Source organism: Pleurodeles waltl, chromosome 5 (genome assembly GCF_031143425.1).
Source record: "Pleurodeles waltl isolate 20211129_DDA chromosome 5, aPleWal1.hap1.20221129, whole genome shotgun sequence".
NCBI lineage: Eukaryota > Metazoa > Chordata > Amphibia > Caudata > Salamandridae > Pleurodeles > Pleurodeles waltl.
In genome coordinates this window covers 1,051,822,636-1,051,846,488 of record NC_090444.1, presented here as the reverse complement: position 1 = coordinate 1,051,846,488, position 23,853 = coordinate 1,051,822,636, and the positions used below count along the sequence as shown (strand labels likewise).

The following is a 23,853-nucleotide window of genomic DNA, read 5'->3' as shown; positions in this document are numbered from 1 at the left end:
AAAAGTTGCCATATATGGGGGTGTTCTTGCCTTTGGGGGCGCATCTCACCCAAGCCATGAAGGAAAACATTTGTAAAGGTGAGTTTGTTGATGTTTTTAAATTATTACATAGAGAAGTGTGGGCTAAGGAAGAGTCAAAGGAGGAGGAATGGGAATTAGCTAGGAGGCCGAAAGTTCCCACTACCCTTGAGAATTGGATGTCAGTATTCTTAATCATTGCTAGCGTTTATTGTGAGAGGCATCCGGAGCGATGTATTTCTCTATTAAAATACATGGCCGTTTTTAGGTGGGCTCAAATAGACTATGGTGGTTTTGGATGTTTTAGATATAATGAAGAACTTTGAGCCCAGATGGCATTATTTCCAGATAAAGAATGGTGAGATATTTATAATGAGCTTTGGATGCAATGGTTGTGTACTTCCAAGAATGCCTCAGCGTTACACACAGCTAGTGGTCTTCTGGTTCCTTACAAGCCCTGTCAGGGGCATCCCAACCAATCTGGGGTGGGTAGTTTCACGAGAGGTCAGTTCCCACAGAATGGATCTTGTTGGTCCCTCAACAGAGGGTCATGCACATGACTCCAGTGCAAGTTCATGCACAATTGCTCCAATTGCAGGGGCAAACATCCATTGGTGTAATGTTGTGGAGGGATGCAATGGGGATGGAAGGCTAATGCAGGTAGAAGTGGTGATAGGGGAAGGGGTCGGATGCAGCAGATGGTGGGAAAAGGGCCCTTCTCCTAATAAATTCGATATTTTGTTTTATTGGTTGCAGTTTTATCCGAGGCGTGAGGAGGCCAAGTTACTGTACTAGAGTTTTCTTGAGGGTTTCAAGCTATGTTATCAAGGTCATAGAAGACAGAGAAAAATTTTGAAATCTGCAGTTGAGAATCCAGAAGTGGTGAGAAAGAAATTGAGGAAGGAATTGGAGGCTGGCAGAATGGTGGGTCCATGTGATACCTGGCCGATTCATAACTTAACAATTTCACCACTGGGTGTTGTGCCTAAAACACAACAAGGTGAGTTTAGATTGATTCATCATCTATCGTGGTCTGCAGGGGAGTCAGTTAATGATTTAATTGCACATGAAGACTCCATAGTGCATTGCACATCAGTGGAAGACGCAATTAAGTTGGTAAGGGCTTGTGGAAGGAAGGCACGAATGGCAAACTTAGACATTCAGTCTGTCTTTTGACTATTGCCGGTACATCCTGAGGATTTTTCATTGTTGGGTCTTTAATTTGAGGATTCTATATTTGTGGATATAATGTTGCCAATGGGCTGTTCTGTTTCTTGTTCCCTGTTTGAAACTTGTAGTTGTTTTTTGCAGTGGTTTTTCCAACAGATGACTGGGCTCGGGCATGTCACGCACTACCTAGGTGACTCTTTTCTGATGGGCTTGCAGTGATCCAATGAATGTAAAAAAGGGTTAATTGAATTTCAGAAGTGTATGGAGGAGATGGAAGTACCTTTGGCTCCGGATAAGACTGAAGGCCCTGCTATATTGGACTCAGAGAAATCTGAGGTACGGTTGCCGGTGGATAAGTGCAAAAGTTGATTTCTCTGTTGGAGGAGGCTGTTTCCAAGGATAAGCTGGAGTTACAGCAGGTGCAAACCTTATTGGGTTCCTTGAAGTTTGCGTGCCGTGTGGTGAGAGTTGGTAGAGCTCTTTGTGGGTGCCTTGGTTTTTCAGTCAAAGGTGCTGTTTTACCTCATCCCAGAATTCGGCTTAAAGAGGTCCTCAATGCTGACTTCGGAATGTTGGTTTCTTTCCAGCAAAGTAATAATGGTGTTAACATGTTGACGGTTGAGGATGAATGGTTATGGCAAGTTCAAAATTTTTCTGATGATTCGGGAGCCCATGGTTTGGTTTTCTGAGATGGTGATTGGACTGCTGACTCGTGGCCGGATTCTTGGAGAAAGGCACACCATAGCATTTCGTTTCTGGAGTTTTTTTCCATTTGATGGTTGCTTTAGTGTTGTGTGGTAACCTTTTAGCAAACAGGCGAGTGCTTTTTAATGTGGATAGCCAAACAGTTGTTAATTTAGTCAATTCACAGAAGGCTCGAGATGAAAAAGTTTTGAAGTTGTTGCATTTATTTTTGCTTCATTGTCTGAAATTCAATATTTTGTTTAAGGGTCAGTATGTTTCAGGTGTGAATAATGATATCACTGATGGGCTATCTCGTTCACAGTGGCAGAGATTCTGTGTACTGGTGCCGGGAGCAGATTTGCTGAAAACGGCTTTGACAGTGGACCTTTGGGAGCTGGGAATCTAAGGATGTTACAATTGATTTGTCAGTCCATTGCTCCATCTACTTTGAGGTCATATGGCAAGGCCTGGGCAGAATTTATTGAGTCTGGTGCATTGAGGAGGTATGAGGGACCTTACATGTCACGGTATAGGAGGGAGGATGGAGTCCGCTTCATTATGACACACATTGACCTAGGATTGGCGGTGGTGACTATAACAGGGAAGATGGCAGGTATTACATTTTTTGGTAAGTACTTTTGGGATTATGATACCATGGAAGGAGAAATGTGTAGGAGAATTGTTGCTGGCTGGGCGATGGAGGGTGGATCCAGGTTGAATCAATGGCATCCTATTTCCATGCAAAAGCTGAGGGATATTTTGGGGGTTTTAAATTAAATTTGCTTTTCCTGTTGGGAGGGCTGATAGTATAGATGATTCTTCTCCTGAAAAACAACTATATCATGATTGCAGGCACACCTGCACTATGTAGACCAGCGTGGCCGAGTGGTTAAGGTGTTGGACTTAAGATCCAATGGACATGAGTCCGTGTGGGTTCGATCTCCACTCCTGGTATATCATTTTTTCTCTCTTGTGACACTGTTCATTTCAATTTCACGCACTTTTCAGTTGCTCCTGATTATTATTAAAATAAGAGCTACATATAAAATCTTCATATCGATTAACGTGTATTTTTCTCCCCAAAAAGATTAAACGCCTTGTATTGTACATTTCTCTTTGAAACTTATTAAACTTTTGTTGCAGGTTGTTTTACAGTATGCTTTTTCGTTTATTATAGGTGACTTATTTGTTTATGATACCTGACTTAATGCTTTCCACTTAGTGCATAAGGAATTACAAAATCTCTCTACCAGGAGTGGGGTTTGAACCCACATGGACACATGTCCATTGGATCTTAAGTCCAACGCCTTAACCACTCAGCAATCCTGGTACCTGTGCAGGAAATGGCAACAACATGGCACTTATTATAGATATCAAGGGGCATATTTATACTCCGTTTGCGCCAAATTTGCGTTGTTTTTTTCGATGCAAATTCGGCGCAAAACTAACGCCATATTTATACTTTGGCGTTAGATGCGTCTAGCGCCAAAGTATGAGTAAAGAGCGTCATTATTTTGCGTGAACGCCTTTCTTGCGTTAATGAGATGCAAGGTAGGCGTTCCCGTCCCAAAAAATGACTGCAACGCATGTGCGTTGTATTTATACTCCCGGGCAAAAATCACGCCCGGGAGTGGGCGGGCCACAAAACCCCGCATTTGCGCCTCTTTTTAACGCCTGGGTCAGGGCAGGCGTTAAGGGACCTGTGGGCTCAAAATGAGCCCACAGCTGCCCTCCCATGCCCCCCTGCCACCCTTGCCCACCCCAGGAGGACACCCAAGGATGGAGGGACCCACCCCAGGGACATTCAGGTAAGTATACATTTTTTTTTTTAATATTTTTTTTTTGGCATAGGGGGGCCTGATTTGTGCCCCCCTACATGCCTCAGTGCCCAATGACCATGCCCAGGGGACATAAGTCCCCTGGGCATGGCCATTGGGCAAGGGGGCATGACTCCTGTCTTTTCTAAGACAGGAGTCATGTAAATGGCGTCTGGGCGTCGTTAAAAATGGCGCAAATCGGGTGGAGGCGATTTTTTTGCGTCAACCTGACTTGCACCATTTTTAAGACGCCCTAACGCCATTTTTCCCTACGCCGGCGCTGCCTGGTGTACGTGGTTTTTTCCACGCACACCAGGCAGCGCCGGTCTGCTAGCGCCGGCTAACGCCATTCAATAAATACGGCGCCCGCATGGCGCTTCAGAATGGCGTTAGCCGGCACAAAACTTTTTGACGCTAAACTGCGTTAGCGCAGTTTAGCATCAAAAAGTATAAATACGGGCCCAAGAGTGCTCACTGTGTGACAGTGAGCTTTCTATATATATATATATTTTCATATCTATATATTTTATCAGGTTACGCAAAACACATTTCAGGAATACAAGGTAATGTCATGCCTCTCCTCTATAAAACGTGCATGTACTTAATAAAAAAAAAAATACAACCATACCTATCAAAACTGTTTAAGATTATCAGCGTGTAGGACGAAAAAAGGTGCGCTTTTTTCACACCATTTTTGTCACATGTCCTATTAAATATGTCTGCAAATTGACGTTAATCTTAAGAAATATCACACTAACCCCTTTTCAAGACTCAAAACTACACTTCACACAATCTAAAACACTTTGGGACAGATTTACAAGTCCCTTGCGCCCCTTAGCGCTACATTTGCAGAATTTATTTTGCCGCAAATGTGAAGATCATATCTACTACCATAGCACAATATTTACAAGGTGGCGCAAGCTAGGTTTGTGCCACCTTGTAAACACTTTGCGACACATCATGCATAATATATGCATGATGTGTGCAAAGGGGGCGTTCCCTTGTTAGAGAGTGGGCACGCTCGTTCCTCACCTGACAGGTTGCTTTTTGAGGAGGGTGTCTCTGGGGCTGGTGTTGTAGCTACGAGCGAGCGCTTGGCTCCGCGTGGGTCGCTTCGTTCGCCGCACTGCACTGGAATGGCTGGGAGGCATAGAGTTGGCAGTAGAGGAAGCGGTGTAGTGGGGAAGGGTCAGGCATAATTTATACAAGGTGGGCGTTCCCCTATTAGGGAGCCCGAAAAAATGGCGCAAGACAATCTAAGAGATTGCCTTGCGCCATTTTTTTTTACACTTTCAACGCCTACTCAGAGGAGGCGTTAAAAGGGGGAATACCATTATTTATAATGGGCCCCTATGTACTCTGCAGGATTAGTCCCAAAATGATGGCGCTACTCCTGCAGAGTACATCAATAGCGTAAAAAATATAACGCTAATGCCCCTACCCTGTGCCATGGTGCGCCGTATTATTATATATATAGCTCACACATGGTGGCAGTACAGGGGCGTTAAGGGGTGCAAGGAAAGTGGCGCTGCACCGGCTGACCCACTTTCCTTAAATCTGCCCCTTTGTGTTTGTCTCGGAGCAACAGGTGGTTTATAATTTTGACACAAGTGAGGTCAATTTCAATAGAGTCCAGCAATTACAGGAAGATGGGCATAGCTTTGTCAGGGGTGAGCTTAAGAAAGCACACCCTGGGGCGGCTGAAGCATTTTTGGGGTGTGACAGCTCCTTTGGGCTTCGCAGCTCAGGAGGACGAGCCATGCCAAAGGACGTCATGAAAAATAAGGCAACAGCGGAGAAGCCGGTAAAGGTCTGGGCACTTTTAAAATACCGGTCATAAGAGAGGGTTGCATCCAGAGCGATCAACCCGACTACAAGGGAGTGGCATGCTGAATCATTTGATTTAGGGTACAATCACGGCTTCAAAATCCCAGCTATCAGCCAAGGTGCTGTCTCGTTGGCTTCGGGCTCATTTTTCATGATGAATTTATGGATTACGATGACGACCAGGAGACCAAGGAGGGGGAGAATTGTGAGGTTGGGGATGAGACTGCGGGGAAGGAGATGCAGCAAAGAAATTAGGTGAGCTGTTCTAACAGAGGAAGGAGTTTTGGTGTGTTTCAGGATTTGCCCCCTTTGATGGTGCAGCGTAATCGGAAAGTCAAGACGAATAATCAGGTACCTGCAAGTGGTTTCATTCAAAAAAGGTGAGACACAGGCTGCTGTGGCTATGGGGTGTGAAGAGTTAAGCATGAAGGTAGTGTGTTTGGTGTCTGTAACAGTGGGTAATACCCTTTTGCGTTAGCATAAGGAAGTTTGGGTAGATTGAGTGGGAAAGATTATGCAAATAATGAAGTAGTTAAAGATGCAGACAAAGTCCATTTGGGGGGGCTGTGAACAAAAAAGTTGGAGTCAATGATGGTAAGTCAGAGGCAAGTGGTGAGGAGGCTTCTAAGGCAGAGCCAGGTAAGGAAAAAGGAAACTCAGGTGAGGGTAGTGTAAAAAGTAAAAAGCTGCCATATATGGGGGTGTTCTTGCCTTTGGGGGCGCATCTCACCCAAGCCATGAAGGAAAACATTTGTAAAGGTGAGTTTGTTGATGTTTTTAAATTATTACATAGAGAAGTGTGGGCTAAGGAAGAGTCAAAGGAGGAGGAATGGGAATTAGCTAGGAGGCCGAAAGTTCCCACTACCCTTGAGAATTGGATGTCAGTATTCTTAATCATTGCTAGCGTTTATTGTGAGAGGCATCCGGAGCGATGTATTTCTCTATTAAAATACATGGACGTTTTTAGGTGGGCTCAAATAGACTATGGTGGTTTTGGATGTTTTAGATATAATGAAGAACTTAGAGCCCAGATGGCATTATTTCCAGATAAAGAATGGTGAGATATTTATAATGAGCTTTGGATGCAATGGTTGTGTACTTCCAAGAATGCCTCCGCGTTACACACAGCTAGTGGTCTTCTGGTTCCTTTACAAGCCCTGTCAGGGGCATCCCAACCAATCTGGGGTGGGTAGTTTCACGAGAGGTCAGTTCCCACAGAATGGATCTTGTTGGCCCTTCAACAGAGGGTCATGCACACGACTCCAGTGCTAGTTCATGCACAATTGCTCCAATTGCAGGGGCAAACATCCATTGGTGCAATGTTTTGGAGGGATGCAATAGGGATGGAAGGCTAATGCAGGTAGAGGTGGTGATAGGGGAAGGGGTCAGATGCAGCAGATGGTGGGAAAAGGGCCCTTCTCCTAATAAATTAGATATTTTGTTTTATTGGTTGCAGTTTTATCCGAGGCGTGAGGAGGCCAAGTTACTGTACTAGAGTTTTCTTGAGGGTTTCAAGCTATGTTATCAAGGTCATAGAAGACAGAGAAAAAAATTGAAATCTGCGGTTGAGAATCCGGAAGTGGTGAGAAAGAAATTGAGGAAGGAATTGGAGGCTGGCAGAATGGTGGGTCCATGTGATACCTGGCCGATTCATAACTTAACAATTTCACCACTGGGTGTTGTGCCTAAAACACAACAAGGTGAGTTTAGATTGATTCATCATCTATCGTGGTCTGCAGGGGAGTCAGTTAATGATTTAATTGCACATGAAGACTCCATAGTGCATTGCACATCAGTGGAAGAGACAATTAAGTTGGTAAGGGCTTGTGGAAGGAAGGCACAAATGGCAAAGTTAGACATTCAATCTGTCTTTTGACTATTGCCGGTACATCCTGAGGATTTTTCATTGTTGGGTCTTTAATTTGAGGATTCTATATTTGTGGATATAATGTTGCCAATTGGCTGTTCTGTTTCTTGTTCCCTGTTTGAAACTTGTAGTTGTTTTTTGCAGTGGTTTTTCCAACAGAAGACTAGGCTCGGGCATGTCACGCACTACCTAGGTGACTCTTTTCTGATGGGCTTGCAGTGATCCAATGAATGTAAAAAAGGGTTAATTGAATTTCAGAAGTGTATGGAGGAGATGGAAGTACCTTTGGCTCCTGATAAGACTGAAGGCCCTGCTGTATTGGACTCAGAGAAATCTGAGGTACGGTCGCCGGTGGATAAGTGCAAAAGTTGATTTCTCTGTTGGAGGAGGCTGTTTCCAAGGAAAAGCTGGAGTTACAGCAGGTGCAAGCCTTATTGGGTTCTTTGAAGTTTGCGTGTCGTGTGAGTTGGTAGAGCTCTTTGTAGGTGCCTTGGTTTTTCAGTCAAAGGTGCTGTTTAACCTCATCCCAGAATTCGGCTTAAAGAGGTCCTCAATGCTGACTTCAGAATGTTGGTTTCTTTCCAGCAAAGTAATAATGGTGTTAACATGTTGACGGTTGAGGATGAATGGTTATGGCAAGTTCAAATTTTTTCTGATGATTCGGGAGCCCATGGTTTGGATTTCTGAGATGGTGATTGGACTGCTGAGTCGTGGCCGGATTCTTGGAGAAAGAATCACCATAGCATTTCGTTTCTGGAGTTTTTTTCCATTTGATGGTTGCTTTAGTGTTGTGTGGTAACCTTTTAGCAAACAGGCGAGTGCTTTTTAATGTGGATAGCCAAACAGTTGTTAATTTAGTCAATTCACAGAAGGCTCGAGATGAAAAAGTTTTGAAGTTGTTGCGTTTATTTTTGCTTCATTGTCTGAAATTCAATATTTTGTTTTAGGGTCAGTATGTTCCAGGTGTGAATAATGATATCACTGATGGGCTATCTCGTTCACAGTGGCAGAGATTCGGTGTACTGGTGCCGGGAGCAGATTTGCTAAAAACGGCTTTGACGGTGGACCTTTGGGAGCTGGGAATCTAAGGATGTTACAATTGATTCGTCAGTCCATTGCTCCATCTACTTTGAGGTCATATGGCAAGGCCTGGGCAGAATATATTGAATCTGGTGCATTGAGGAGGTATGAGGGACCTTACATGTCACGGTATAGGAGGGAGGATGGAGTCCGCTTCATTATGACACACATTGACCTAGGATTGGCGGTGGTGACTATAACAGGGAAGATGGCAGGTATTACATTTTTTGGTAAGTACTTTTGGGATTATGATACCATGGAAGGAGAAATGTGTAGGAGAATTGTTGCTGGCTGGGCGATGGAGGGTGGATCCAGGTTGGATCAAGGCATCTTATTTCCATGCAAAAGCTGAGGGATATTTTGGGGGATTTGAATTCAATTTGCTTTTCCTGTTGGGAGGGCTGATAGTATAGATGATTCTTCTCCTGAAAATCAACTATATCGTGATTGCAGGCACACACTCACTATGTACACCAGGGTGGCCGAGTGGTTAAGGTGTTGGACTTAAAATCCAATGGACATGTGCCCGCATGGGTTCGATCTCCACTCCTGGTATATCATTTTTTCTCTCCCGTGACACTGTTCATTTCAATTTCACGCACTTTTCAGTTGCTCCTGATTATTATTAAAATAAGAGCTACATATAAAATCTTCATATCGATTAACGTGTATTTTTCTCCCCAAAAAGATTAAACGCCTTGTATTGTACATTTCTCTTTGAAACTTAGTAACCTTTTGTTGCAGGTTGTATTACAGTATGCTTTTTCGTTTATTATAGGTGACTTATTTGTTTATGATACCTGACTTAATGCTTTCCATTTAGTGCATAAGGAATTACAAAATCTCTCTACGAGGAGTGGGGCTTGAACCCACGTGGACACATGTCCATTGGATCTTAAGTCCAACGCCTTAACCACTCGGCTATCCTGGTACCTGTACAGGAAAGGGCAACAACATGGCACTTATTATAGATATCAAGAGTGCTCACTGTGTGACAGTGAGCTTTCTATATATGTATATATTTTCATATCTATATATTTTATCAGGTTACGCAAAACACATTTCAGGAATACAAGGTAATGTCATGCCTCTCCTCTATAAAACGTGCATGTACTTAATAAAAAAAAAAATACAACCATACCTATCAAACATGTTTAAGATTATCAGCGTGTAGGACGAAAAAAGGTGCGCTTTTTTCACACCATTTTTGTCACATGTCCTATTAAATATGTCTGCAAATTGACGTTAATCTTAAGAAATATCACACTAACCCCTTTTCAAGACTCAAAACTACACTTCACACAATCTAAAACACTTTGGGACAGATTTACAAGTCCCTTGCGCCCCTTAGCGCTACATTTGCAGAATTTATTTTGCCGCAAATGTGAAGATCATATCTACTACCATAGCACAATATTTACAAGGTGGCGCAAGCTAGGTTTGCGCCACCTTGTAAACACTTTGCGCCACATCATGCATAATATATGCATGATGTGTGCAAAGGGGGCGTTCCCTTGTTAGAGAGTGGGCACGCTCGTTCCTCACCTGACAGGTTGCTTTTTGAGGAGGGTGTCTCTGGGGCTGGTGTTGTAGCTACGAGCGAGCGCTTGGCTCCGCGTGGGTCGCTTCGTTCGCCGCACTGCACTGGAATGGCTGGGAGGCATAGAGTTGGCAGTAGAGGAAGCGGTGTGGTGGGGAAGGGTCAGGCATAATTTATACAAGGTGGGCGTTCCCCCATTAGGGAGCCCGAAAAAATGGCGCAAGGCAATCTAAGAGATTGCCTTGCGCCATTTGTTTTACACTTTCAACGCCTACTCAGAGGAGGCGTTAAAAGGGGGAATACCATTATTTATAATGGGCCCCTATGTACTCTGCAGGATTAGTCCGAAAATGATGGCGCTACTCCTGCAGAGTACATCAGTAGCGTAAAAAATATAACGCTAATGCCCCTACCCTGTGCCATGGTGCGCCGTATTATTATATATATAGCTGACACATGGTTGCGGTACAGGGGCGTTAATGGGTGCAAGGAAAGTGGCGCTGCACCGGCAGAGCCACTTTCCTTAATTCTGCCCCTTTGTGTTTGTCTCGGAGCAACAGGTGGTTTATAATTTTGACACAAGTTAGGTCAATTTCAATAGAGTCCAGCAATTACAGGAAGATGGGCATAGCTTTGTCAGGGGTGAGCTTAAGAAAGCACACCCTGGGGCGGCTGAAGCATTTTTGGGGTGTGACAGCTCCTTTGGGCTTCGCAGCTCAGGAGGACGAGCCATGCCAAAGGACGTCATGAAAAATAAGGCAACAGCGGAGACGCCGGTAAAGGTCTGGGGACCTTTAAAATGCCGGTCATAAGAGAGGGTTGCATACAGAGCGATCAACCCGACTACAAGGGAGTGGCCTGGTGAATCATTTGATTTAGGGTACAATCACGGCTTCAAGATCCCAGCTATCAGCCAAGGGGCTGTCTCGTTGGCTTCGTGGCTCATTTTTCATGATGAATTGATGGATTACGATGACGACCAGGAGACTAAGGAGGGGGAGAATTGTGAGGTTGGGGATGAGACTGCGGGGAAGGAGATGCAGCAAAGAAATGAGGTGAGCTGTTCTAACAGAGGAAGGAGTTTTGGTGTGTTTCAGGATTTGCCCCCTTTGATGGTGCAGCGTAATCGGATAGTCAAGACGAATAATCAGGTACCTGCAAGTGGTTTCAGTCAAAAAAGGTGAGACACAGGCTGCTGTGGCTATGGGGTGTGAAGAGTTAAGCATGAAGGTAGTGTGTTTGGTGTCTGTAACAGTGGGTAATACCCTTTTGCGTTAGCATAAGGAAGTTTGGGTAGATTGAGTGGGAAAGATGATGCAAATAATGAAGTAGTTAAAGATGCAGACAAAGTCCATTGGGGGGGCTGTGAACAAAAAAGTCGGAGTCAATGATGGTAAGTCAGAGGCAAGTGGTGAGGAGGCTTCTAAGGCAGAGCCAGGTAAGGAAAAAGGAAACTCAGGTGAGGGTAGTGTAAAAAGTAAAAAGTTGCCATATATGGGGGTGTTCTTGCCTTTGGGGGCGCATCTCACCCAAGCCATGAAGGAAAACATTTGTAAAGGTGAGTTTGTTGATGTTTTTAAATTATTACATAGAGAAGTGTGGGCTAAGGAAGAGTCAAAGGAGGAGGAATGGGAATTAGCTAGGAGGCCGAAAGTTCCCACTACCCTTGAGAATTGGATGTCAGTATTCTTAATCATTGCTAGCGTTTATTGTGAGAGGCATCCGGAGTGATGTATTTCTCTATTAAAATACATGGACGTTTTTAGGTGGGCTCAAATAGACTATGGTGGTTTTGGATGTTTTAGATATAATGAAGAACTTAGAGCCCAGATGGCATTATTTCCAGATAAAGAATGGTGAGGTATTTATAATGAGCTTTGGATGCAATGGTTGTGTACTTCCAAGAATGCCTCAGCGTTACACACAGCTAGTGGTCTTCTGGTTCCTTACAAGCCCTGTCAGGGGCATCCACACAATCTGGGGTGGGTAGTTTCACGAGAGGTCAGTTCCCACAGAATAGTTCTTGTTGGTCCTTCAACAGAGGGTCATGCACACGACTCCAGTGCAAGTTCATGCACAATTGCTCCAATTGCAGGGGCAAACATCCATTGGTGTAATGTTGTGGAGGGATGCAATGGGGATGGAAGGCTAATGCAGGTAGAGGTGGTGATAGGGGAAGGTGTCGGATGCAGCAGATGGTGGGAAAATGGCCCTTCTCCTAATAAATTAGATATTTTGTTTTATTGGTTGCAGTTTTATCCGAGGCGTGAGGAGGCCAAGTTACTGTACTAGAGTTTTCTTGAGGGTTTCAAGCTATGTTATCAAGGTCATAGAAGACAGAGAAAAAATTTGAAATCTGCAGTTGAGAATCCGGAAGTGGTGAGAAAGAAATTGAGGAAGGAATTGGAGGCTGGCAGAATGGTGGGTCCATGTGATACCTGGCCGATTCATAACTTAACAATTTCACCACTGGCTGTTGTGCCTAAAACACAACAAGGTGAGTTTAGATTGATTCATCATCTATCGTGGTCTGCAGGGGAGTCAGTTAATGATTTAATTGCACATGAAGACTCCATAGTGCATTGCACATCAGTGGAAGAGGCAATTAAGTTGGTAAGGGCTTGTGGAAGGAAGGCACAAATGGCAAAGTTAGACATTCAATCTGTCTTTTGACTATTGCCGGTACATCCTGAGGATTTTTCATTGTTGGGTCTTTAATTTGAGGATTCTATATTTGTGGATATAATGTTGCCAATGGGCTGTTCTGTTTCTTGTTCAGTCAAAGGTGCTGTTTTACCTCATCCCAGAATTCGGTTTAAAGAGGTCCTCAATGTTCACTTCAGAATGTTGGTTTCTTTCCAGCAAAGTAATAATGGTGTTAACATGTTGACGGTTGAGGATGAATGGTTATGGCAAGTTCAAATTTGTTCTGATGATTCGGGAGCCCATGGTTTGGTTTTCTGAGATGGTGATTGGACTGCTGAGTCGTGGCCGGATTCTTGGAGAAAGGCACACCATAGCATTTCGTTTCTGGAGTTTTTTTCCATTTGATGGTTGCTTTAGTGTTGTGTGGTAACCTTTTAGCAAACAGGCGAGTGCTTTTTAATGTGGATAGCCAAACAGTTGTTAATTTAGTCAATTCACAGAAGGCTCGAGATGAAAAAGTTTTGAAGTTGTTGCGTTTATTTTTGCTTCATTGTCTGAAATTCAATATTTGTTTAAGGGTCAGTATGTTCCAGGTGTGAATAATGATATCACTGATGGGCTATCTCGTTCACAGTGGCAGAGATTCTGTGTACTGGTGCCGGGAGCAGATTTGCTGAAAACGGCTTTGACGGTGGACCTTTGGGAGCTGGGAATCTAAGGATGTTACAATTGATTTGTCAGTCCATTGCTCCATCTACTTTGAGGTCATATGGCAAGGCCTGGGCAGAATTTATTGAGTCTGGTGCATTGAGGAGGTATGAGGGACCTTACATGTCACGGTATAGGAGGTATATGGAGTCCGCTTCATTATGACACACATTGACCTAGGACTGGCGGTGGTGACTATAACAGGGAAGATGGCAGGTATTAAATTTTTTGGTAAGTACTTTTGGGATTATGATACCATGGAAGGAGAAATGTGTAGGAGAATTGATGCTGGCTGGGCGATGGAGGGTGGATCCAGGTTGGATCAATGGCATCCTATTTCCATGCAAAAGCTGAGGGATATTTTGGGGGTTTTGAATTAAATTTGCTTTTCCTGTTGGGAGGGCTGATAGTATAGATGATTCTTCTCCTAAAAAACAACTATATCATGATTGCAGGCACACCTGCACTATGTAGACCAGGGTGGCCGAGTGGTTAAGGCGTTGGACTTAAGATCCAATGGACATGTGTCCGAGTGAGTTCGAGCCCCACTCCTGCTTTATCATTTTTTCTCTCCTGTGACACTGTTCATTTCAATTTCACGCACTTTTCAGTTGCTCCTGATTATTATTAAAATAAGAGCTACATATAAAATCTTCATATCAATTAACGTGTAGTTTTCTCCCCCAAAAAGAGTAAACGCCTTGTATTGTACATTTCTCTTTGAAACTTAGTAACCTTTTGTTGCAGATTGTATTACAGTATTCTTTTTTGTTTATTATGGGTGACTTATTTGTTTATGATACCTGACTTAAAGCTTTCCATTTGGTGCATAAGGAATTACAAAATCTCTTTACCAGGAGTGGGGCTTGAACCCACGTGGACACATGTCTATTGGATCTTATGTCCAACGCCTTAACCACTCGGCAATCCTGGTACCTGTGCAAGAAAGGGCAACAAAATGGTACTTATTATAGATATCAAGAGTGCTCACTGTGTGACAGTGAGCTGTCTATATATATATATATTTTCATATCTATATATTTTATCAGGTTACGCAAAACACATTTCAGGAATACAAGGTAATGTCATGCCTCTCCTCTATAAAACGTGCATGTACTTAATAAAAAAAAAAATACAACCATACCTATCAAACATGTTTAAGATTATCAGCGTGTAGGACGAAAAAAGGTGCGCTTTTTTCACACCATTTTTGTCACATGTCCTATTAAATATGTCTGCAAATTGACGTTAATCTTAAGAAATATCACACTAACCCCTTTTCAAGACTCAAAACTACACTTCACACAATCTAAAACACTTTGGGACAGATTTACAAGTCCCTTGCGCCCCTTAGCGCTACATTTGCAGAATTTATTTTGCCGCAAATGTGAAGATCATATCTCCTACCATAGCACAATATTTACAAGGTGGCGCAAGCTAGGTTTGCGCCACCTTGTAAACACTTTGCGCCACATCATGCATAATGTATGCATGATGTGTGCAAAGGGGGCGTTCCCTTGTTAGAGAGTGGGCACGCTCGTTCCTCACCTGACAGGTTGCTTTTGAGGAGGGTGTCTCTGGGGCTGGTGTTGTAGCGACTAGCGAGCGCTTGGCTCCACGTGGGTCGCTTCGTTCGCCGCACTGCACTGGAATGGCTGGGAGGCATAGAGTTGGCAGTAGAGGAAGCGGTGTGGTGGGGAAAGGTCAGGCATAATTTATACAAGGTGGGCGTTCCCCCATTAGGGAGCCCGAAAAAATGGCGCAAGGCAATCTAAGAGATTTCCTTGCGCCATTTGTTTTACACTTTCAACGCCTACTCAGAGGAGGCGTTAAAAGGGGGAATACCATTATTTATAATGGGCCCCTATGTACTCTGCAGGATTAGTCCCAAAATGATGGCGCTACTCCTGCAGAGTACATCAATAGCGTAAAAAATATAACGCTAATGCCCCTACCCTGTGCCATTGTGCGCCGTATTATTATATATATAGCTCACACATGGTGGCAGTACAGGGGCGTTAAGGGGTGCAAGGAAAGTGGCGCTGCACCGGCAGAGCCACTTTCCTTAAATCTGCCCCTTTGTGTTTGTCTCGGAGCAACAGGTGGTTTATAATTTTTACACAAGTGAGGCCAATTTCAATAGAGTCCAGCAATTACAGGAAGATGGGCATAGCTTTGTCAGGGGTGAGCTTAAGAAAGCACACCCTGGGGCGGCTGAAGCATTTTTGGGGTGTGACAGCTCCTTTGGGCTTCGCAGCTCAGGAGGACGAGCCATGCCAAAGGACGTCATAAAAAATAAGGCAACAGCTGAGATGCCGGTAAAGGTCTGGGCACTTTTAAAATACCGGTCATAAGAGAGGGTTGCATCCAGAGCGATCAACCCGACTACAAGGGAGTGGCCTGGTGAATCATTTGATTTAGGGTACAATCACAGCTTCAAGATCCCAGCTATCAGCCAAGGTTCTGTCTTGTTGGCTTCGGGCTCATTTTTCATGATGAATTGATGGATTACGATGACGACCAGGAGACCAAGGAGGGGGAGAATTGTGAGGTTGGGGATGAGACTGCGGGGAAGGAGATGCAGCAAAGAAATTAGGTGAGCTGTTCTAACAGAGGAAGGAGTTTTGGTGTGTTTCAGGATTTGCCCCCTTTGATGGTGCAGCGTAATCGGAAAGTCAAGACGAATAATCAGGTACCTGCAAGTGGTTTCATTCAAAAAAGGTGAGACACAGGCTGCTGTGGCTATGGGGTGTGAAGAGTTAAGCATGAAGGTAGTGTGTTTGGTGTCTGTAACAGTGGGTAATACCCTTTTGCGTTAGCATAAGGAAGTTTGGGTAGATTGAGTGGGAAAGATGATGCAAATAATGAAGTAGTTAAAGATGCAGAGAAAGTCCATTTGGGGGGGCTGTGAACAAAAAAGTTGGAGTCAATGATGGTAAGTCAGAGGCAAGTGGTGAGGAGGCTTCTAAGGCAGAGCCAGGTAAGGAAAAAGGAAACTCAGATGAGGGTAGTGTAAAAAGTATATATGGGGGTGTTCTTGCCTTTGGGGGCGTATCTCACCCAAGCCATGAAGGAAAACATTTGTAAAGGTGAGTTTGTTGATGTTTTTAAATTATTACATAGAGAAGTGTGGGCTAAGGAAGAGTCAAAGGAGGAGGAATGGGAATTAGCTAGGAGGCCGAAAGTTCCCACTACCCTTGAGAATTGGATGTCAGTATTCTTAATCATTGCTAGCGTTTATTGTGAGAGGCATTCGGAGCGATGTATTTCTCTATTAAAATACATGGACGTTTTTAGGTGGGCTCAAATAGACTATGGTGGTTTTGGATGTTTTAGATATAATGAAGAACTTAGAGCCCAGATGGCATTATTTCCAGATAAAGAATGGTGAGATATTTATAATGAGCTTTGGATGCAATGGTTGTGTACTTCCAAGAATGCCTCAGCGTTACACACAGCTAGTGGTCTTCTGGTTCCTTACAAGCCCTGTCAGGGGCATCCCAACCAATCTGGGGTGGGTAGTTTCACGAGAGGTCAGTTCCCACAGAATGGATCTTGTTGGTCCTTCAACAGAGGGTCATGCACACGACTCCAGTGCAAGTTCATGCACAATTGCTCCAATTGCAGGGGCAAACATCCATTGGTGCAATGTTTTGGAGGGATGCAATAGGGATGGAAGGCTAATGCAGGTAGAGGTGGTGATAGGGGAAGGGGTCAGATGCAGCAGATGGTGGGAAAAGGGCCCTTCTCCTAATAAATTAGATATTTTCTTTTATTGGTTGCAGTTTTATCCGAGGCGTGAGGAGGCCAAGTTACTGTACTAGAGTTTTCTTGAGGGTTTCAAGCTATGTTATCAAGGTCATAGAAGACAGAGAAAATAATTGAAATCTGCAGTTGAGAATCCGGAAGTGGTGAGAAAGAAATTGAGGAAGGAATTGGAGGCTGGCAGAATGGTGGGTCCATGTGATACCTGGCCGATTCATAACTTAACAATTTCACCACTGGGTGTTGTGCCTAAAACACAACAAGGTGAGTTTAGATTGATTCATCATCTATCGTGGTCTGCAGGGGAGTCAGTTAATGATTTAATTGCACATGAAGACTCCATAGTGCATTGCACATCAGTGGAAGAGGCAATTAAGTTGGTAAGGGCTTGTGGAAGGAAGGCACAAATGGCAAAGTTAGACATTCAATCTGTCTTTTGACTATTGCCAGTACATCCTGAGGATTTTTCATTGTTGGGTCTTTAATCTGAGGATTCTATATTTGTGGATATAATGTTGCCAATGGGCTGTTCTGTTTCTTGTTCCCTGTTTGAAACTTGTAGTTGTTTTTTGCAGTGGTTTTTCCAACAGAAGACTGGGCTCGGGCATGTCACGCTCTACCTAGGTGACTCTTTTCTGATGGGCTTGCAGTGATCCAATGAATGTAAAAAAGGGTTAATTGAATTTCAGAAGTGTATGGAGGAGATGGAAGTACCTTTGGCTCCGGATAAGACTAAAGGCCCTGCTATATTGGACTCAGAGAAATCTGAGGCACGGTTGCCGGTGGATAAGTGCAAAAGTTGATTTCTCTGTTGGAGGAGGCTGTTTCTAAGGATAAGCTGGAGTTACAGCAGGTGCAAGCCTTATTGGGTTCTTTGAAGTTTGCGTGCCGTGTGGTGAGAGTTGGTAGAGCTCTTCGTAGGTGGCTTGGTTTTTCAGTCAAAAGTGCTGTTTTACCTCATCCCAGAATTCGGCTTAAAGAGGTCATCAATGCTGACTTCAGAATGTTGGTTTCTTTCCAGCAAAGTAATAATGGTGTTAACATGTTGACGGTTGAGGATGAATGGTAATGGCAAGTTCAAATTTTTTCAGATGATTCAGGAGCCCATGGTTTGGTTTTCTGAAATGGTGATTGGACTGCTGAGTCGTGGCCGGATTCTTGGAGAAAGGCACACCATAGCATTTCGTTTCTGGAGTTTTTTTCCATTTGATGGTTGCTTTAGTGTTGTGTGGTAACCTTTTAGCAAACAGGCGAGTGGTTTTTAATGTGGATAGCCAAACAGTTGTTAATTTAGTCAATTCACAGACGGCTCGAAATGAAAAAGTTTTGAAGTTGTTGCGTTTATTTTTGCTTCATTGTCTGAAATTCAATATTTTGTTTAAGGGTCAGTATGTTCCAGGTGTGAATAATGATATCACTGATGGGCTATCTCGTTCACAGTGGCAGAGATTCGGTGTACTGGTGCCGGGAGCAGATTTGCTGAAAACGGCTTTGACGGTGGACCTTTGGGAGCTGGGAATCTAAGGATGTTACAATTGATTCGTCAGTCCATTGCTCCATCTACTTTGAGGTCATATGGCAAGGCCTAGGCAGAATTTATTGAGTCTGGTGCATTGAGGAGGTATGAGGGACCTTACATGTCACGGTATAGGAGGGAGGATGGAGTCTACTTCATTATGACACATATTGACCTAGGATTGGCGGTGGTGGCTATAACAGGGAAGATGGCAGGTATTACATTTTTTGGTAAGTACTTTTGGGATTATGATACCATGGAAGGAGAAATGTGTAGGAGGATTATTGCTGGCTGGGCGATGGAGGGTGGATCCAGGTTGGATCAATGGCATCCTATTTCCAAGCAAAAGCTGAGGGATATTTTGGGGGTTTTGAATTCTGCTTTTCCTGTTGGGAGGGCTGATAGTATAGATGATTCTTCTCCTGAAAAACAACTATATCATGATTGCAGGCACACCTGTACTATGTAGACTAGGGTGGCCGAGTGGTTAAGGCTTTGGACTTAGGATCCAATGGACATGTGTCTGTGTGGGTTTGAGCCCCACTCCAGGTATATCATTTTTTCTCTCCCGTGACACTGTTCATTTTAATTTCACGCACTTTTCAGTTGCTCCTGATTATTATTAAAATAAGAGCTACATATAAAATCTTCAGATCGATTAAGGTGTATTTTTCTCCCCCAAAAAAAGTAAACGCCTTGTATTGTACATTTCTCTTTGAAACTTAGTAATCTTTTGTTGCAGGTTGTATTACAGTATGCTTTTTCGTTTATTATAGGTGACTTATTTGTTTATGATACCTGACTTAATGCTTTCCATTTGGTGCGTAAGGAATTACAAAATCACACTACCAGGAGTGGGGCTTGAACCCACGTGGACACATGTCCATTGGATCTTAAGTCCAACGCCTTAACCACTCGGCCATCCGGGTACCTGTGCAGAAAAGAGCAACAACATGGCACTTATTATAGATATCAAGAGTGCACACTGAGTGACATTGAGCTTTCTATATATATATATATATTTTCATATCTATATATTTTATCAGGTTACGCAAAACACATTTCAGGAATACAAGGTAATGTCATGCCTCTCCTCTATAAAACGTGCATGTACTTAATAAACAAAAAAATACAACCATACCTATCAAACATGTTTAAGATTATCAGCTTGTAGGACGAAAAAAGGTGTGCTTTTTTCTCACCGTTTTTGTCACATGTCCTATTAAATATGTCTGCAAATTGACGTTAATATTAAGAAATATCACACTAACCCCTTTTCAAGACTCAAAACTACACTTCACACAATCTAAAACACTTTGGGACAGATTTACAAGGCCCTTGCGCCCCTTAGCGCTACATTTGCAGAATTTATTTTGCCGCAAATGTGAAGATCATAGGCCACTACCATAGCAAAATATTTACAAGGTGGCGCAAGCTAGGTTTGCGCCACCTTGTTAACACTTTGCGCCACATCATGCATAATATATGCATGATGTGTGCAAAGGGGGCGTTCCCTTGTTAGAGAGTGGGCACGCTCGTTCCTCACCTGACAGGTTGCTTTTTGAGGAGGGTGTCTCTGGGGCTGGTGTTGTAGCCACGAGCGAGCGCTTGGCTCCGTGTGGGTCGCTTCGTTTGTCGCACTGCACGGGAATGGCTGGGAGGCATAGAGTTGGCAGTAGAGGAAGCGGTGTGGTGGGGAAGGGTCAGGCATAATTTATACAAGGTGGGCGTTCCCCCATTAGGGAGCCCGAAAAAATGGCGCAAGGCAATCTAAGAGATTTCCTTGCGCCATTTGTTTTACACTTTCAACGCCTACTCAGAGGAGGCGTTAAAAGGGGGAATACCATTATTTATAATGGGCCCCTATGTACTCTGCAGGATTAGTCCCAAAATGATACGCTACTCCTGCTGAGTACATCAATAGCGTAAAAAATATAACGCTAATGCCCCTACCCTGTGCCATGGTACGCCGTATTATTATATATATAGCTCACACATGGTGGCGGTACAGGAGCGTTAAGGGGTGCAAGGAAAGTAGCCCTGCACCAGCAGAGCCACTTTCCTTAAATCTGCCCCTTTGTGTTTGTCTCGGAGCAACAGGTGGTTTATAATTTTGACACAAGTGAGGTCAATTTCAATAGAGTCCAGCAATTACAGGAAGATGGGCATAGCTTTGTCAGGGGTGAGCTTAAGAAAGCACACCCTGGGGCGGCTGAAGCATTTTTGGGGTGTGACAGCTCCTTTGGGCTTCGCAGCTCAGGAGGACGAGCCATGCCAAAGGACGTCATGAAAAATAAGGCAACAGCGGAGACGTCGGTAAAGGTCTGGGCACCTTTAAAATGCCGATCATAAGAGAGGGTTGCATCCAGAGCGATCAACCCGATTACGAGGGAGTGACCTGGTGAATCATTTGATTTAGGGTACAATCACGGCTTCAAGATCCCAGCTATCAGCCAAGGTGCTGTCTCGTTGGCTTCGGGGCTCATTTTGCATGATGAATTGATGGATTACGATGTCGACCAGGAGACTAAGGAGGGGGAGAATTGTGAGGGTGGGGATGAGACTGCGGGGAAGGAGATGCAGCAAAGAAATTAGGTGAGCTGTTCTAACAGAGGAAGGAGTTTTGGTGTGTTTCAGGATTTGCCCCCTTTGATGGTGCAGCGTAATCGGAAAGTCAAGACGAATAATCAGGTACCTGCAAGTGGTTTCATTAAAAAAAGGTGAGACACAGGCTGCTGTGGCTATGGGGTGTGAAGAGTTAAGCATGAAGGTAGTGTGTTTGGTGTCTGTAACAGTGGGTAATACCCTTTTGCGTTAGCATAAGGAAGTTTGGGTAGATTGAGTGGGAAAGATGATGCAAATAATGAAGCAGTTATAGATGCAGACAAAGTCCATTTGGGGGGGCTGTGAACAAAAAAGTCGGAGTCAATGATGGTAAGTCAGAGGCAAGTGGTGAGGAGGCTTCTAAGGCAGAGCCAGGTAAGGAAAAAGGAAACTCAGGTGAGGGTAGTGTTAAAAGTAAAAAGTTGCCATATATGGGGTTGTTCTTGCCTTTGGTGGCGCATCTCACCCAAGCCATGAAGGAAAACATTTGTAAAGGTGAGTTTGTTGATGTTTTTAAATTATTACATAGAGAAGTGTGGGCTAAGGAAGGGTCAAAGGAGGAGGAATGGGAATTAGCTAGGAGGCCGAAAGTTCCCACTACCCTTGAGAATTGGATGTCAGTATTCTTAATCATTGCTAGCGTTTATTGTGAGAGGCATCCGGAGCGATGTATTTCTCAATTAAAATACATGGACGTTTTTAGGTGGGCTCAAATAGACTATGGTGGTTTTGGATGTTTTAGATATAATGAAGAACTTAGAGGCCAGATGGCATTATTTCCCGATAAAAAATGGTGAGATATTTATAATGAGCTTTGGATGCAATGGTTGTGTACGTCCAAGAATGCCTCAGCGTTACACACAGGTAGTGGTCTTCTGGTTCCTTACAAGCCCTGTCAGGGGCATTCCAACCAATCTGGGGTGGGTAGTTTCACGAGAGCTCAGTTCCCACAGAATGGATCTTGTTGGTCCTTCAACAGAGGGTCATGCACACGACTCCAGTGCAAGTTCATGCACAATTGCTCCAATTGCAGGGGCAAACATCCATTGGTGCAATGTTTTGGAGGGATGCAATGGGGATGGAAGGCTAATGCAGGTAGAGGTGGTGATAGGGGAAAGGGTCGGATGCAGCAGATGGTGGGAAAAGGGCCCTTCTCCTAATAAATTAGATATTTTGTTTTATTGGTTGCAGTTTTATCCGAGGCGTGAGGAGGCCAAGTTACTGTACTAGAGTTTTCTTGAGGGTTTCAAGCTATGTTATTAAGGTCATAGAAGACAGAGAAAAAATTAGAAATCTGCAGTTGAGAATCCGGAAGTGGTGAGAAAGAAATTGAGGAAGGAATTGGAGGCTGGCAGAATGGTGGGTCCATGTGATAACTGGCCGATTCATAACTTAACAATTTCACCACTGGGTGTTGTGCCTAAAACACAACAAGGTGAGTTTAGATTGATTCATCATCTATCGTGGGCTGCAGGGGAGTCAGTTAATGATTTAATTGCACATGAAGACTCCATAGTGCATTGCACCTCAGTGGAAGAGGCAATTAAGTTGGTAAGGGCTTGTGGAAGAAAGGCACAAATGGCAAAGTTAGACATTCAATATGTCTTTTGACTATTGCCGGTACATCCAGAGGATTTTTCATTGTTGGGTCTTTAATCTGAGGATTCTAAATTTGTGGATATATTGTTGCCAATGGGCTGTTCTGTTTCTTGTTCCCTGTTTGAAACTTGTAGTTGTTTTTTGCAGTGGTTTTTCCAACAGAAGACTGGGCTCGGGCATGTCACGAACTCCCTAGGTGACTCTTTTCTGATGGGCTTGCAGTGATCCAATGAATGTAAAAAAGGGTTAATTGAATTTCAGAAGTGTATGGAGGAGATGGAAGTACCTTTGGCTCCGGATAAGACTGAAGTCCCTGCTATATTGGACTCAGAGAAATCTGAGGTACGGTTGCCGGTGGATAGGTGCAAAAGTTGATTTCTCTGTTGGAGGAGTCTGTTTCCAAGGATAAGCTGGAGTTACAGCAGGTGCAAGCCTTATTGGGTTCTTTGAAGTTTGCGTGCCGTGTGGTGAAAGTTGGTAGAGCTCTTTGTAGGTGCCTTGGTTTTTCAGTCAAAGGTGCTGTTTTACCTCATCCCAGAATTCGGCTTAAAGAGGTCATCAATGCTGACTTCAGAATGTTGGTTTCTTTCCAGCAAAGTAATAATGGTGTTAACATGTTGACGGTTGAGGATGAATGGTTATGGCAAGTTCAAATTTTTTCTGATGATTCGGGAGCCCATGGTTTGGTTTTCTGAGATGGTGATTGGACTGCTGAGTCATGGCCGGATTCTTGGAGAGAGGCACACCATAGCATTTCGTTTCTGGAGTTTTTTTCCATTTGATGGTTGCATTAGTGTTGTGTGGTAACCTTTTAGCAAACAGGCGAGTGGTTTTTAATGTGGATAGCCAAACAGTTGTTAATTTAGTCAATTCACAGAAGGCTCGAGATGAAAAAGTTTTGAAGTTGTTGCGTTTATTTTTGCTTCATTGTCTGAAATTCAATATTTTGTTTAAGGGTCAGTATGTTCCAGGTGTGAATAATGATATCACTGATGGGCTATCTCGTTCACAG

At 43.7% G+C, this 23,853-nt stretch overlaps 8 non-coding genes across 8 annotated transcripts; 4 read left to right on the top strand and 4 right to left on the bottom strand.

Moving 5' to 3' along the window:
* The first annotated feature begins 2,743 nt into the window (after positions 1 to 2,743).
* Positions 2,744 to 2,826, top strand: TRNAL-UAA (transfer RNA leucine (anticodon UAA)). The gene has a single exon. It is a non-coding gene; the product is annotated as a tRNA-Leu (tRNA).
* Positions 2,827 to 3,119: 293 nt separating this feature from the next.
* TRNAL-UAA (transfer RNA leucine (anticodon UAA)) lies at positions 3,120 to 3,202 on the bottom strand. Its single transcript has one exon. It is a non-coding gene; the product is annotated as a tRNA-Leu (tRNA).
* A 5,733-nt stretch (positions 3,203 to 8,935) lies between these two features.
* On the top strand, positions 8,936 to 9,018 carry TRNAL-UAA (transfer RNA leucine (anticodon UAA)). The gene has a single exon. It is a non-coding gene; the product is annotated as a tRNA-Leu (tRNA).
* A 293-nt stretch (positions 9,019 to 9,311) lies between these two features.
* Positions 9,312 to 9,394, bottom strand: TRNAL-UAA (transfer RNA leucine (anticodon UAA)). The gene has a single exon. It is a non-coding gene; the product is annotated as a tRNA-Leu (tRNA).
* A 4,437-nt stretch (positions 9,395 to 13,831) lies between these two features.
* On the top strand, positions 13,832 to 13,914 carry TRNAL-UAA (transfer RNA leucine (anticodon UAA)). Its single transcript has one exon. It is a non-coding gene; the product is annotated as a tRNA-Leu (tRNA).
* A 294-nt stretch (positions 13,915 to 14,208) lies between these two features.
* Positions 14,209 to 14,291, bottom strand: TRNAL-UAA (transfer RNA leucine (anticodon UAA)). The gene has a single exon. It is a non-coding gene; the product is annotated as a tRNA-Leu (tRNA).
* A 4,816-nt stretch (positions 14,292 to 19,107) lies between these two features.
* Positions 19,108 to 19,190, top strand: TRNAL-UAG (transfer RNA leucine (anticodon UAG)). Its single transcript has one exon. It is a non-coding gene; the product is annotated as a tRNA-Leu (tRNA).
* A 294-nt stretch (positions 19,191 to 19,484) lies between these two features.
* On the bottom strand, positions 19,485 to 19,567 carry TRNAL-UAA (transfer RNA leucine (anticodon UAA)). The gene has a single exon. It is a non-coding gene; the product is annotated as a tRNA-Leu (tRNA).
* Between the last annotated feature and the right edge of the window lie 4,286 nt (positions 19,568 to 23,853).